At 34.0% G+C, this 13,955-nt stretch overlaps 1 non-coding gene and 1 pseudogene across 1 annotated transcript; both read right to left on the bottom strand.

Annotated features, from left to right (window-relative positions):
- Window positions 1-453: 453 nt before the first annotated feature.
- Window positions 454-13,955, bottom strand: part of LOC117101419 — a 14,088-nt pseudogene continuing 586 nt past the window's right edge.
- LOC117101424 lies at window positions 2,591-2,842 on the bottom strand. Its single transcript, XR_004444280.1, has one exon. It is a non-coding gene; the product is annotated as a small nucleolar RNA SNORA53 (small nucleolar RNA).

Here is a 13,955-nt window from a genome sequence, read left to right as displayed (position 1 = left end):
GTCTACTTTTTGCATATGCAAATTTTTTTTTATTTGTGCAAATCAAAATAATTTTTTCACACGCTTAGTCGCTCTATGAACCAAGAGTGCTAGAAGAAGTTTAGAAGTGGTTTGGCACAGTGGGATTGGTATGTTTTCAAAAATCTTGAGGTCAGGGTTTCAATTCCTCGCCGTGCATTTCACTTTGGGCAAGGCACTTTATCTACAAAGCTTCTCTCCACCCAGGAGTATGAATGGGTACCTGGTAGGGTGGTAATAGTGTGAAGCGCTTAGAGACCTTGTTAGTGTTAAGCGCTATATAAGTCTAACATATTATTATTATTATTGTGTTTGTTCAAGAATTAGTGAAAAACTGGCTTTTGTAATGAGGAAAACACTAAAACTAGAAACATCAACAACCAGAAATTCACTGCCTCAACAAAGATAAACAATAGTAAATATCCATACAACACACATGACATCTGATAATCATTTATTCCAGGAATTATGGACTTACCAATAATCCAACAGTTCACTGCAGATATTTAAACATTCAATTTATTTCATTGGGTAGATTGTGACCAAATATGACAAACACAGCAAATACTGAACAAGATAATGAGAGAATATTAAGAATAAAAATATCTAAATATGCCAATAGTACAAAGTGAATATTACAATTTACGATAAAGAAGAAATTAGTGTTGCAAATAGAATCTTATGCACAACAACACAGTATTTGTCACCTTTTGGCATTCATGCAAAAGGTAAGGTTGCTTCTACCAACGGATACTTTAATATAAAGCGAGTCTTTGAAGTCGTATCTGAATTTGTCATAAGAACGTTCACAAAAAATTAGCCACAGAGAAGACATTCTGTATGTAAAAGTGAGTCTTAAGTCGTATCTGAATTTGTCATAGAAACGTTCACAAACAAATGAGCCACAGAGAAGAAACATTGTGTGAGTATGTAAAGACAGCACTAATCAAGCAATGCTTTCAACATTAATTTATACCAATAATTAAATTCTTTAGTTTTTAAATAACTACTTTGATGAATAATTATTTTAATATATATTAGATGGAATCTTTGCTTTTTTTTCCCCATTACTAATCCATATTTCAAATTTTTATCATCCTGAGTGGTCAATTTATTGTGACTCCTTAGCAGCTAGTTTTCTCTTCAGGCTTTCTGGCATCTCTGGTGGAGGTGGGCGTGGCATCCTGAAGTAGACCTTCACAGAGTCGTAGATGAACCATTGCAGGGCGGTGAGAGTACCAATCATGATGATACGTGGCGTCAAGCCCTTCCATAAACCTAAGAGAGTAATAGAAAACATAACTTAGAATTTGACATTTCCAATTTATGATGTAGATTTACATGTATGTTTCCAATTCAAATACAACATTTGGGACAAGGATTTTCCATGGTATTTAGCAGCTTTAGTGTAATAAAGGTAAGACATTTGTTAATATGGGACCACAGAAAAAATTGGGTCTTTAAATAGAGGATCTTTAATTAAAGGAAGACCTGCTTAGCTTATTTAAATTCCTCTGGTTCTTATTGTACAAAAAGCTACCCAATCTTGTAGTTTTGCCCTTAAACATTTTAAAGAATTATTTTTAATGTTTAACTAAAAAGGAATTTTAAGTGGAATGAAGTGGGTAGAACAAATATGCGAAGTCTCACCACTAAATAAGTCGCATCGTTGGTGAAACATATTGAGATATTCACCAAAACAGGCCAAAGTGAATATTTTTACAAAATTTTGATTTTAATGTTTTTGAATAACTTGATACTTATATTTTATTATTGTATACTTTGTAAGTGAATTTTCTTGCCAAAACAGTGTTCTCTGCAAATATTCTGTAATTCTAGTCATATTATTTGTACAGGTTAGTTTATCTTTGAGGTTGATTTTCTCAAAACGTGGTTTTTATACACCTAAACTTTAAATGCTAACATCTCTGGATTTACTTATAGTAGGGAAGCCATACAAAGACCATAATGAAAGCTTATAATGTAATCTACCCAAATATATTTACTCAATTTTTGAATTTCTAACCATGAGACTCATTTTGTGGCGAGACCTCACATATACATCTCCACTACGCAGTTTCATGTGCAAGTCCTTCGCCAGATTGTTTGCTCTTGCTTTTGGTTGTTCGCTACAGCAAATGTTGGCATCCAAACATTTTCTAATTTTTGCGAAGCGCAATAATGTGCAGCCAATCAGAGCTCGGACAAAGAATTTATTGCACCCGTGAGCTGAGAATCGCCATCACTGAATATACCCCTCACCATGGCACAATGACAAGTCAATGGCAACATGGCACAATGTGAAAAATGCATATTGAAATTCTTTTCCCTCATGTAGTGGAAAATAACGAAGTGCTCACACAAATTTGGTGTGTCGCATGAATGATTTTGCCTAGCGGAAAACCACCTTTAGGCACCCTGATTATAATTTTGCATTCTACCACTGAACTTATCAAACTACTGTAACGCTATAATAAAGGAATGACACCGACCAACAATAAGCAACAGAAAGAAAAATGACCCTGAAAACAATACCTTCCCGTCAAGGAAATTCTCGATGAGAGTGATTACATTTGTCCCCATTACAAGAGTGTCCATTGGGATAAATGACAATCAGCTGAATGTTTAAAGGCAACCAAGCGCTGCACAAAGGTCAATGAATCCAGCAATGGAGGTAGATCAATGTCACACACTAATGACTCAAGCACTTCCGACCGAACAACAAAAGCGTTGCTGGGCAACAAAACATGGACAGAAACCAGTTAAAAACCGATGTGCTGGCCATGCAATGTGGAGCCCCAGAGGTGGATTTAAGAAGTGTGTCTTAGGTCCTGTCCTGACTGTCCATTTTATTGGACAAAATCATGCGACGTGCCTAAATATGGGCCATGACTACGGGCACATCATGACTGTGGGAATACAACAGTATTTTCTCAAAGAAAATGATGTTATAGTGTGGACAGATCATTGTTTAACATAAAATGTTTGATGCAACAAATATTGATGTAGTTTCTTTTACAAAAAAAAGATCATTAACAGACTTACCAGCCATTCCAAGATCCTTTGCTGCTTGCAGTTGAGTGCTACCAACCTCCTTGTTCAATTTGGATACAACCGAGTCAGCAGGATGAGACGCAATAGCACAGAACACGCCAGCTAAAAACAGCACAAAATAAAATATCAACAATAATTAAAATGTGATACAGCATTACAGAATTAAGTGTTGCTATTGCCCAGTAGTAACAAAAGCTGTATCCCCACTTTTGCCATATGAAAAACTGTTTTACAATATTAGGACTTCTTCTGGCTCGCCAAGTTATAGAATCATGGACTTCTTTTAAAGAATTTTCAGGACATTTTCCTGAGGCGTAAAAAGCATTGAAGTGAAAATGTACATGTAAATAGATTAATTTACATACTGTCATATAATTAAGAGGAAATGAGTTAATGATTAACTGAAAGAGGAATAAAAGAAAGTATACAGAGGCAAGATGTATAATACTGTAGAAAACAGATCAATGGATGAGTTGTATTTTCGTATACAGTATTCATTAAATACCAAATAAAACTGATTACTGACGAATGAATATTGTATTATAATTGTTTTATCATTTAAATGTGTGTTTGATTCATAAAGTTAAAACTTTCACTTTATCTTTCAAATGTAGCACTTTAACAATCGATTTTACATGTAAAAAATGACAACCACCATCAAGTACAAGTTTAGAAAATGTGTTTACTTTCTTCTCTTATGTTCAATTGAGACAGTCTCCGAAAAATAAATCTTACCAATGTAGCCAGCAACAAAGGTGACAACAAGCTGCTCTGGTTTGCAGCATTCTGATCTTGGTTTTGGTACCACCTACTTGTACAGGGCTTCTACAGTACGCTAAAAATATGCAAGCTTCATCATAATGTATGGGATTAACGAAGCCACAATAGAGGAAGGCCCTTGTAAAATCTACGACCAAATTGAAATATATGCATGTTAACAGCGGCAGTAACAATAATAATAAGAATTATTTATGATGAAAGTATTTGGTACATTCATGCAGTGAACATTCACGCATGACTAAACACTGTTGTAAGCCCATAGTCATGATGTACCTATATGGTCATGATGTGATGTCATCATCACCATTATTTAGGCAAGTTGCATGTTTTTGTAAAAAATAATGATAATCTGGACCATTATTTCACGGTTCTGTGGTCTTTGCCATATTCCTCTCCCAATCACTTGAAATCATTTTTATATTATATATTTATTATTATTTTAGTTAAATGTTGTCTTGCTTTTATAGGGTTGTTTTAGAATTTAACGGTTTGTTATTATCCCATCATGTATGTATGTATTACTGTATGTATCTTGAATCTTGAGCATTTGCGTCGCGTTCACGTCATAACTTCATGACTATATATAGGCACGTCATGACTATACAATATGGGCATGCTAAAGTGGCTAAAGTATTTTGTCAAAGAAACTTTAAAATCTGGAAAAAGCTTTAGACAGGCAAGTTTAAAATACGCACCCTCTAATTCCTTCTGATTGCATCATTTTTGGAACTCCACCCTTAACGTGCCTGCAAAGCCTAGGGATGTTTGGATCTTGACCATAACTGCTTCCATTGGCGCCAGAGCGACATCAGCAAAGAACTCAGCACTCGTGTGGGCAGCCAAGTATAATGAGGTTCTATAAAGGTAAGAATTTAATTAAGAGAATAAAATAAAAAAACAATTTTAAATGATGTACAAGTAATACTTTCAGTGGAAAAGCAGATGAAATAGGAACATTATTATATAAATATCACCTTAAATTTCAATCATACAAAAGATATATTGCAAAGATACACACCCAAAGAATTTCATCTGGTTCCATAAATATAGTAGAGAATTATCTACTTTGTTGAACCATTAGTTGCAAATATACAGTATAAAATTTAGGTAAACAGAATAAAAAAGTGTTTATCATTTACCTCTCCAACCAAATTGCTGTACAGGATCTTAGAAACTTCATAAAGACTGAAATTGCAAAGTCCCTGCATGGAGTAGCTTACCAAGTTTGTGCCCATCCTTTAACAATGGCTGGCACTCCTTTCTCCGCTAAAGTTACACGGAAACCATTTAATTAACTCTTGTATTTCGTGGGATCAACCTGAGAGAATTAAGTGATTTGCTTACGCCTGGATTCCTTAAAATCGTGACATTGTCGCTGCAATGTTTTCAGTGCCTTCGTACTTGGTAGAAGTCCCTGATGCAATCGACCAGCCACTCAGCATCGCCAAAAGCAGCTGTCAGCAATAGCATGTAGTGATTGTAAGGAAAACCAAACTTTACACAAAAATAAAACACAAAACGTTTAAATAAAGATATATCTGTACTATACTCTTATAAATAAAATTCCACTGACAAGATAAGAGTCTGCAGCACGTGTGTTAGTAGACACAAAATAATTTCGTTTCAAATTTTGTAAAACTGGTGTAAAGCAATGGATATTTTTTACTAGATTCTACGTCATTATAATAGCCAATAGCATTGTACGAAACTCTGCTTACTGTGAGCACTATACCATTCCTCAACTTTTTGATTGGGGCCAAATGTTTGGCTCACCGAAAAATGTTCGCATAATCTCTTCAGATCATTAAAATTTTATTTAATACGAAGCACGACAAACAAAAATATAATTACATTAAACAAAAGTGCAATTTCAAGTATCGGTGTTACTTTTGTAATGCGTGCGTCAACAATAATTCAGTGTAGAACTGTTTAAATAATCGTTAATAAAGCAAGCACAAACGAAATTAAACAACTATTCAGATATTTACAATAATTTAATGTTGGATAACGCACTAAGCTATCAAAACATCTGTACTGCAGGTATGACAACTTGAAAGTGTTAGTTTTGTTCATTTCTATTTGTTTCTATCAGCGGAAAATTATAACGAGAAAAACATTCTCTATGTGTTTTCGTATAACCAATAAATTTCTGGCAACAAATCCCAAAATTGATGTAGTAAAATGTCCATCAATCATGCATTTTTTTAAAGATACTGTCGTCCCATGAAAAATACAGAAAACAAACACACAACAAATCACTTTTGAAATTAACTTGCTTATTTTGAACATAAAAATTATCAACTTTTAACAAATGTTAGTTTACAGCGAAAAATGACAGACTGGACGTGTTTTATTATTTTTGTTAACAGTTTCCAGTATAAATCAATGTACAAGTTTGTTAAATTCAATAATTTGCCTTTTAAAATTTATATATATATATATATATATATATATGTATATATATATAATTGACTAGACCTATTACTAAATACTTCTAAAATATGTAAATATACATCAGCACACGTTTTACATATAGGCCTACTATAAATATATCATATAGGCCTAAGCGTAACTTTTAATAATCTCAAATGGATAAACCCCAGGCCAGGGCCAGGGCTTTTAAGATACAGAAATGTGATATTGTATGGTTCAATTTGGTTTGTATACTTTTGTAAGCTTTTATAAAGTTTTGTTTAATAACACTACTACTAGTAGTAGTAAAGATTATAATAATGATTATGACGATGATAATGATAATAATAATAATAATATTAAAATTGTGCTAAAGGCGAAAAAGAATTGTTGGGATTTTTTTTATCATAATTATTAAAGTATAAGCTTAGTAAGCTTTAAGTTAGGCTTAGGTTTCCTGCATATTAAGTAGATCATTGATAAGAGATCATGAGAAATTTGTTGGCGCTTCATTTTGATAATACAATGATGATGTGATAATGATGATGAATTTTACTATATAAAAGTGTAATTTTCGGCCATCTAGAGGTACTATTTCTTCATAATATTTTCTCACTTCAGCCCCAACCATGGTAGAGCTGAGGTGGTTGTGGAATCACGGCTGTGAAGTATGTAAAGTACATGCTCAAAAACAATGTTTTTAGGTTTTGTTTTCTATGGTACATCACACATAATAAGATCTCTATGCTTTCGAGAATTCGTGATACAAGATCACTTGACAAGTTTGTTGGCGCTTCATTTTGAATAATGGTGGTGATAATGAATTTTACTAATAGTGTCTTTTCTGGCCATCTGGAGGTACTATTTCCTGTAATTGTTGCACCTTATCCTTAACCATGGTGGGTCTGAGGTGGGTGTTGACTCACGAAATGTTCCCCCACCTCCACCTCCACCTTTCAAAACAGATCTGCGCGATTCCCTGGGTATGACATTAAACGCCATCAAGTCGGTACCCAACTAAGAGTATGTCTTAGTGACTGCTGAGGCGAGGGCATAAATTTGTTTTTAGGATGTGATCTGGGTTTTCATGCTCATTTTCCGTGATTATGATTATTTTGGATAAAGAATGTTTTGAGCAGTGACGGATTCAAGCCCCCTAAATTAATTGTTTAATAGAAGAAAACGAAAACATTTTCAAATAGCAGTCCGAGAGTTTAATTTCTAGCCATCTAGAGGTGCCTTAATCATAAATGTTCTTACCTCAGCCCAAACCGTGTGTGAAAGTTCCTCCCTGGGAATTCTTGAATCCTCCACTGTTAAGTTATTAATAACTATTGTTATTCTTACTAATATTATCTATGATGCGTCAATTGCAATGTTCACTTTATCTTCTAAAAACAGTCCTAAAAACGTTCAGAGTGTGCTACTTCCCAGGGGGGTTCGCGACCTGGACTCCACCGGAGTCCTACGTACCTCGCATAACGGCTCCCCACCCCCTTTCAAAATCCTGGCTACGTCCCTGGGAGCCACTAGGGCTCATAGGGCTGGAGCTTATCCCCAGTTTCTGTAGTGTGAAGTTGATGAAAGTTGACACTAGTCTGTCGTATGTTAGTAGGCCTACTTAGCAGTTTCCTGGTACCCATTGATACTGCTGGGTGGACTGAAGCAATGTAGCTAAAGTGCATTGCCCAAGGACACAAGCGAATCTGCACAGCGGAGACTCGAAACCCCGACGTTACTATTGAAAGCTTGAAGCTCAATCTCAATCTCTCTCTCAGTTTACTCTCCTATATCAGCCTCTATTAATATTAATTAATATTTTGACAATACAGTAGTTGGACAGTTATAACTTTATTATAGAAACACAAAGCATTGCGTTTGTCTCCTTTGTCTCTCTTATGCCAGGCTCTAATAATTGCAAGAATTTCGATTCAGGTCGTACGACGCAGCCCAACTCGATTTGTTGTCGCGTCGGGCCTGTGTGAGTTAAACGCAGATGCGATGGTGTGCGTCGGTGGCAGTCGTGTCGTAGAATATTAAACATGTTTAATATTTCTCACGACGGCTTAAGACTGTCCAAGATGATAAATCGGGTCGGGCTGCGTCGGCCGACGCTGTCTGAGTTGGCCTTTATATGTTTGCTTGTCATCATGATCCAATGTTTTTGTTTTTGCTTTTTACGTAACGTTATACGTATACTAAAACGGACAATAAACAAGTACATCACCAGCTTTATTTTCTGCATCAACTATTCGCATCTATCTTAGCATTGTCGGTCGGTCTGTCCATCTGTCGGTCTATCAGTCTCCATGAAGATTACCATTGTTTTCAGTTTTGAGGCATCTTTAGAATCCCGTTCTTGTTTTATTGCTATACTCTTTTGGAAATTAGAATTACAGTATTTAATACCTAAAAAATCAAATACTGCATGGCCATTTTCAGTCAATAAAAACAAACTGACTTCATCACCCTCTTATCTAAGCAAAAAACCCTGCAATGATCCTGCTAATATGAATTGGCCGATGGCCAACACGTTTACCACCACCACCACTAATTTCATCTGCTGTTGCGTAAATACAGTACCCCCAACATTCTAGCCATGCTCTCTCAACGATTACCTTTTCTTCACCAAAACAATTCGTTTATCTTCGATTAAAGAAGTGCCCCTTGAATTTTCCAATTTCCCATAAGCATCCCTTCAATTTTTATCTATTTCCATAAGCGCCCCTCAATTTCCACTTTGTTTTCATAAGTGCATTGTTTGAATAAGTGCTCCGTTTGAATAAACGCCCCTCAAAAGAGCCAAAAATATTTTAAGCGCCCGGGCACCTTTTCGGGCGAGCACGGGAATCAGGCCTATTATCACCATCACCACCACTATACACCACTAGATTTGCCTACAACCCCACGTTATACAAAGTGGCGGCGACAGCGGGGGTGGCGGAGGGAGGGAGCTTAAGCACAATCAATCACAATCACAAATCAATTTATTCAATTAGTTAATTAGTTAATTAAATAGTTAATAATAAAAATTTTAAAAGAAAACAGAAAAATGAAAAAAATTTCCTTTTTCATTTTATGTTATAAAAGTAATATAAAGATTTTCTTTTCAAGAAGAAAATATATAAAACGCATAATTAAATTTCCCTTAATTTAATGAACAACTTAATCAAAATAGAATTTTTCTTTAATTGTGTATACATACATAAATAAAAAAAGACATACATACATATATATACATATACATACATATATATACATATAAACATATATACATATATATATATATAAATCAAGAAAGCCGTAGCTATGCTACACGATGTATTATTATGTCCTTCATATATATATATATATATATATATATATATTTATATATATATATATACTGTGCAGAGTAGGTTGAAAGCAGTTCATCTGGACCACCTCCAATTAAATTAAAGACTGCTTTGTGTGGTGCTAAATTAACCAATTTCTTTAAGTGGTTTTTAATTGGAGGGAGACCCGTAGAGGGCTCACATATATGTCTAGTGGAACCAACACAATACATGCATATACATAAAATCATATATATATATATTTATAATATATATATATATATATATATATATATATTTCATAAGAAGACCTATATATCATAAGATTTTCTTTTTAGCAAGTCAATAATCCAATCAATCCGGGGACTGTGGTTTATGGCATGATTTGAGCTGCAGAGTGGAAACATAATCTTATTAGGTCAATATCCAAATGAGGTCTTGGACAGATGAGACCTCCGATCCCTGGGCAGTATATTTCCAACTTTACTATTTTTTACATTATTTGTCTATGCCTAGTCCTACTCCCCTTTTTCTTTTCCCGACCTTTAGCACATTCTCATCTGAGTTCGAGAGAAGAAATACAATGATCCTGCCATCCTGCTGATCTCAGTCGGCCGATGGCCAACAAGCTAACCGCTACCCACCACCACTTACATTGCATCTGCTATTTTGCTGTTATGTAAATATTCACGCATTCTTGTCATGAGCCATGTTCTCTGGAAGATTATCTTTTCCACCTAACGATCATTCGTAGTAATGTCCTTTTCATTCAAAAAGTGCCTCTTGAATTTAATAATTTCTCATAAGAAACCCTCGATTTTCAACTATTTCCATAAGCGCCCCCTCAATTTCCACTCTGTTTTCTTAAACGCCCCGTTTAAATAAGTGCCCCGTTTCAATAAGCGCCCCTCAGAAAGTGCAAAAAAATATTTTAAGCGCCCGGGCGCTTGTTCGTGCGAGTACGGTAATGTCATTTCAAATAATAACAGTCGTACTTATAGTAATAAACATTTAGTTTATAGTAATAAACATTTTAGTAATATTATTATCACATTATATGAATAATATCAATAATTATGGTATTAAATGTATTCATAATATTATTAGTAGGCCTAGTATTAACAATTATTTTAAAATGAAATAATAATTGAATGTCGTTTAGAAATTACTGTAATTAAATTTTAATTACAGTAATTTTGATTGCAACATTCACTACAAGTTATGTAAAAAAAATATAGAAAACATGCTAAATGTAGATAATGAATTCCAATATTTATATTATAGTTACATATGTACATAACTGTTATCAAAAAGAGCATATATGTGACTACCATTAACAATATTAGCAGATAAAGTACATAAAACAACGCATTATAATCGGCCACCATTAAACATATTACCAGATACAGTACTTAAAACAGAGAATTATATACGTGGGCACTATTAACAACATTACTAGATAAAGTACTTAACGTATACTTTTATAGTATACGTGTCCACCATTAAAAATATTAACAGAAAAAGTACCGTACTTAAAACAGAGCGTTATATAAGTGCTTAAAAATGTTATAATAAAATGTTATTTACACATTTACCAGATACAGTACTTAAACCAGAGCATTCTATACTTTCATGGTCATTATTAAAAATATTACCAGATAAAGTATTTAAAACAAAGCATTATGTACGTTCCACCATTAAAAAATATTACCGGTACCAGAAGAAGTATTTAAAACCTAGCGTTATATACGCGGCCACCATTAAAAATATTCAAGAAAAAGTACTTAAAAATTTTATATTAACCTGTTATTTCTAGATTTAACAGATATAGTACTTAAAACAGAGCATTATTACGTGGCCACTATTAACAATATTTATTTATTTATTTCATTTCAACAGACCAACAGCGAATCATCGCCACTAACAGGCTGGTAAAATATATAAAATTTAAATATATCAAATATATAGACGAAAGAGTACAAAAATCTCACCTATTTAAATGATTGATAATAATAGAACGAAATATAGACAAACTATTGTGAAAAAAAAAATGTCAATACAGTATTAGAGGTTAAAATAAGAGAATTATATTGAAGAGAAAGTTTAGAAATAAAACTACGTTTACAGACATCAACTCTACAAAAGGGGACATTAAAGGTAGGACAGGAACGAAGACTTCTAGAATTAACATGCAAACCAAACAGATGTACAAGATCACAATTAAAGTACGAGCTAACACATTTATAGAGAAAAACCATACCGTGAAATAAAAATCTATTCCTAGGGCACATTAATTTACAAGGGCGATTAAAATATTTTTCAAAAAACCTAATAAACTTAAGATGAATCCTATCGATGCGAATTAACTGAGATTCGGATGCAAAACTAAAAATAACACAGCAATATTCAAAATGAGAAGTAACTAAATAACGATATAAGGCAATAATGGCACCAGGGCTATTTATTTCTCTGCAATGTCTCTAAATGAACCCAAGCATTCTGTTTCCCTTACGAATAATATGATCAATATGTTTACCAAATGTAAGCTTACAATCGATGAAGACACCCAGATCGCAATGAACAGAAACTTTTTCTAAAACAATACCCCCAATTTTATAAGGAAAATATAAAGGTTTTAATTTAAGAGAGACAGACATTGATTTACATTTGGAGACGTTGAGAGAAAGACCCCAGTGCCGACTCCATGCAACAACAGCATCAAGATCTTCCTGAAGACCCCTGGCATCAATCTCAGTCCCGACAATACGATACAGCTTCAGATAATCAGCGTACATAAGGCAATGTGAGTTATTGACAAAATAAGGAAGATCATTAATGAATAAATTAAAAAATAAAGGACCAAGGATAGACCCTTGGGGGACGCCAGATGGAACGGGTTTGGATTTAGAACAAAAATTGTCAATAACCACACGTTGACTGCGATTAGAGAAATAATCAGAAATTAAGCTAAGAAGGGGACCAATGATACCAAATTTTTGAATTTTAAAAATAAGTTGAGAATGGAAATGCAGTCAAAAGCTTTGGAAAAATCTGTGAATATAATGTCACATTGTAATTTAGAGTTGATTGCATTAAGTGCGGTGGGTAAAAAACTAGCAAGATTAGTTTGAGTTGACCTACCTAGAATAAACCCGTGTTGAAATGAACTTAAAACAGGAGAAACATGGGAAAAAATTTGATTAAAAAAAATACGTTCAAATATTTTGGAAAGAGACGGGAGCAGTGAAATGGGACGGTAATTAGTAATCTCATTACGGGAACCCCCCTTGAAAATGGGACAAATATTAGCTTGTTTCCAGACATCAGGAAATTTGCCCGTGGAAAGAAATAAATCAAATGATTTATTTTTTTTAAGGGAACAGAAAGCGGAACAGAACCAGCTTTAAACAAATGGTTACTGATACCATCACAGCCAACGGCCTTATGTACACAAAGTTTACTTAGATGACCTGAAACTGCATCAGCACTGACGGTTACCGAGGAAAGATAGTCCAAGGGGTACTCAGGAAGATCAGGAGCTTCAGGGAATTGAGACTGCTGAGAAGATGTATTATTATTATTATTATTATTAGTATTAAAAAATGAATTGAAGTAGATACTAAAAGCATTAGCTTTTTTCAAAGAGCTGGCATGGACTTGACCTTGATAATGGAGGACAGAGGGCAAAGTTGATGACTTCCGTGATGTTCTAATCACTGGACCAAATTTTTTTAGAATTGATGTTCAGATCGTTTGAAAGAGCATCAGTACCGCTGATTACAAAGTTTTTTTTTAAATTTGTTCTCTCCATTCTAAAATCTTCAACAGCAAGTCGAGTTTTAGTTCTTTTCTTAATTTTAAATAATTTTTCCTTAAGTTTTAAAGCTTTGTATAATTCATGATTAAACCAAGGTGGGAGCTTTCTTTTTGGTTTAAACACAGGAACAAGATTGTTGCATGGAGTAAATCATAAAATAAAGAAGTGGCCCTGATTAACATCATTAGTTAAATCAACAATGTTCCAAGGAATAAAATTTTAAGTATTTACAAGGACATTAAAATTGAGTTTTTTAAAATTGTATAAAAGTCTATTATCATTATTATTAAAATTATCATTATTATTATTGCACTGAAATGTATATAAAATAGACAAAGATTCATGATCAGATTTGAAAATATTTAATCCAGATGTAATACTAGAAGGGTCGAGATGTTTGCTACATTACCAGATAAAGTACTTAAAACCATGGAGGTATTATGAGAAGGAGATCACTCGAAAAAGCTACGCGCACGCAGCGCTATGCAAATGAACCAAGATCAAAGCTGCCGCAGCGCGTGAAGAACGTTTGCGCGATGCCTTTGAAGTCCCATGTGTTC

Source organism: Anneissia japonica, unplaced genomic scaffold, assembly GCF_011630105.1.
Source record: "Anneissia japonica isolate Jap-2015-1 unplaced genomic scaffold, ASM1163010v1 scaffold287981_len1045443_cov154, whole genome shotgun sequence".
NCBI lineage: Eukaryota > Metazoa > Echinodermata > Crinoidea > Comatulida > Comatulidae > Anneissia > Anneissia japonica.
Note: the sequence above shows the minus strand (reverse complement) of the source record. Positions and strands in the feature narration are given on the sequence as shown.